The sequence below is a fragment of the Adiantum capillus-veneris genome, chromosome 12 (assembly GCF_014529385.1).
Source record: "Adiantum capillus-veneris isolate H3 chromosome 12, ASM1452938v2, whole genome shotgun sequence".
Lineage (NCBI taxonomy): Eukaryota > Viridiplantae > Streptophyta > Polypodiopsida > Polypodiales > Pteridaceae > Adiantum > Adiantum capillus-veneris.
In genome coordinates, this window is record NC_140942.1 from 109,536,585 (window position 1) to 109,539,682 (window position 3,098).

Consider the following 3,098-nt stretch of genomic DNA (forward strand, 5'->3'; position numbering starts at 1 on the left):
AGCCACTGAGGGGCATAACTAGAGCTCACTTGCGAGTAAGGCTCGAACCCCAAATCTGAGGATCACGCAGCTTTCAATACTTCAGCTAACTACTCCAGCACACGGGGGATGACGTTTTAACTTTGGAGCAAAACTGTTCTATAATTGGGGTCGGCGCGTCCCAAGACAAGGACACGGTTTTTACTCATCCCCTTTACCCTATGACTACATCACGAGCTACTATGAGGGAGGGACTTCATACACCTAGCTAGGTGCCTTGGGTCGAGGGACTTCGAGACGAGATTTGGTTAAAATTGGAACTGAAAGTTTATCAATCCCAATGTCACTCATAAGTAATACTAGCTCATGATCTTGGAGGCTAATAGGATGCCAAGAATGCAAATCACGATTATATCTATAGTTATTTTCAATCTCCTAAAGGCTAATGCTCATGATTTCTCTCCGAGGGTCCACTATTAAGAACCCCCTTATATAGTGTGCGTTCACAAGAAATTAAAAAAAAAACCTTATGTTTAAATGTTGACATGAATAGATTGACTCCTCTTTTTGGCCTGCCCCAAAGGGGGGAGGCCTTAGTGATGGTTTTTCTTTTTGCTAATGAAAAAGATAAGATTATTTAAAAAAAATATAATGTTTTCTTTTTAAATGTTTTAAAAAACACTATATGTCATGATTAGATCTTTGGCTCGTTTAAACATGCATAATTTTTTGATGGGTTAACAAGCATAACCTATATAATCACGCAGATGCTTAATCATGTAAAAGAGACTCATGAATCGTATTTGTGTAGCTCTGGGGATAAGGAAATCTATCTATTCTATTCTATGATTAAAAAGAATGGGGACTTTATACGTGTTTGGATATCCGAGCTTGGGGGAGGACTGACGAGAGAGAAAGAGCGAGAGAAATCAATGCTATGTACGTATCTTCTTGCATCTGCCACACTAGCAAAACACGTCCTTTTTTTCATTCTCCACAATGTTTGTATGCTCTGCCTTGCCTCTGAATCCTGATGTTCTTTTCCTAAAGGTCACGCTATAGGTGCTCATCGATGACATGCATGTACTCCCACTCTTGCAACTAGTAGTAGAGACATGAGTTTGCATAAATTGCAGAGGGCGCTATATGAGCATTTGTGGGGGCAGCGAAGGTGCCCATGGTGGAGGCCACTGGCCAGCACAAGCAAAGAAATGAGCAAGGTGCCATCTGAGGCGTGACTGAGGACCGATGGTGCTCACTACTGAATCTCAAAAAGCCGCACACATCACTATTATAAGTAAAGAATTAAATCTTTTCTATAATCAAAGAGAAAGGTATCTATGTATCACTCATTGAATCATTGCAGTTCTCTGTCCTCTGTAACTCTCTTCTCCTCCATCGCGTGCAACTTACTGCTCCTCTGTCGATGTAGTCTTCCATCACAAGCAACTCGCTAACTTTCTCCACTCCACATCCATCATCTTCCAACACTCTCTGCACTAAGCCTCTCTCTTTCTCTCTCTCTCTCTCTCTCTCTCTCTCTCTCTCTCTCTCTCTCTCTCTCTCTCTACTTTCATAGGTTTTTGCTCCTTTGACTCGCAACCACTACTTCTCCTGGAATTATATGGCAGCTTTCCATCTTGCAAAGAGAAGGCTTTTCTCCCACGCCTCTCTGCATACTTCAGAATCATGAACATCGTGTGTAGGTGAAGCAGATATAGCAAGTTGCTACAACTGGTAGCACCATACGAGGGTGCAGTTGAAGAAACTGCAGTTGTGGATGGAGAACATGTAGGTGCAAGTCGGGTGTAGGTGCGCATGGAGACCTCTGGCAACACAAATGTGAGAGGTGTGCAGTGTGTGTGTGTGTGTGTGTGTGTGTGTGTGTGTGTGTGTGTGTGTGTGTGTGTGTGTGAGAGAGAGAGAGAGAGAGAGAGAGAGAGAGAGAGAGAGAGTTGAGTAATAAGTTGGAACGGTCGCATGACGGGAGCTATGAGAGATGCAAGCTGACTGTGAGTACTCGTCCAATGGAGAGAATGGAAGTGATTTATAATGTGGAAGGAATCATGAGATACGGACCATGGAGAAACGCTTTGCTAGGCATATGGTTATGGAAAATCCACTAACACATGGCATGAATGTTTTCATGGAGTACCAAAATAATCTAACAGGATGTATGGGTCATGAAGCATTAAAGCTTTAGTATACATCTACTCTTGCAGGAACTTGCATGCCATTTAATCACCAATCTGCCAGACAATCGTGACAGTGCTCGAAAAACACTTTGAATATGAAGAGCTGGAGCCTTGCAGAGAAGGTGGCTATACTGACTGTTGAAAATGACACTCATATCTAACATCAATAGACTAGCTCAGCAGGGAGCTCTACATAGCAAGGAGTTTTATGTTCTATTTGCTCTATTCTTCTCTAGCATTGATTGTTTTCCTTGTACGCCTTCCTACACACACACACACACACACACACACACACACACACACACACACACACACACAGAGAGAGAGAGAGAGAGAGAGAGAGAGAGAGAGAGAGAGAGAGAGAGAGAGATGTAAGATGAAGCATGGTATGCCATTGAGCATGACAGTGACTCACAGCTTGAAGAATAATTATTGACGGTGTCTATTTTTCTTGTTAAATGGATATTTTTTGTTCTCCCTTCACCTGTATATGAATCTCCCGAGTCTTGGTTTCATCTTTCATGGTTTGTGTGTGTGTGTGTGTGTGTGTGTGTGAGAGAGAGAGAGAGAGAGAGAGAGAGAGAGAGAGAGAGAGAGAGAGAGAGAGAGAGAGAGAAGAAGAAGAAGAAGAAGAATAATAATAAGAAGAAGAAGAGAGTTTTAACGTCGTAGGAAACTATTCCAAGAGACCTTGAAGATCCAGCCTACGAGGAGTTGAACTCAAGACATGTTATGTGTGTGTGTGTGTGTGTGTGTGTGTGTGTGTGTGTGTGTGTGTGTGAGAGAGAGAGAGAGAGAGAGAGAGAGAGAGAGAGAGAGAGAGAGAGAGAGAGAGAGAGAGAGAGATGTAGCGCGCACATGCTACGACCAATCTAGCGCTCGGTAGCAATAGGAACGGGGTTGGCCGATTGCCTGTTCGCTCAC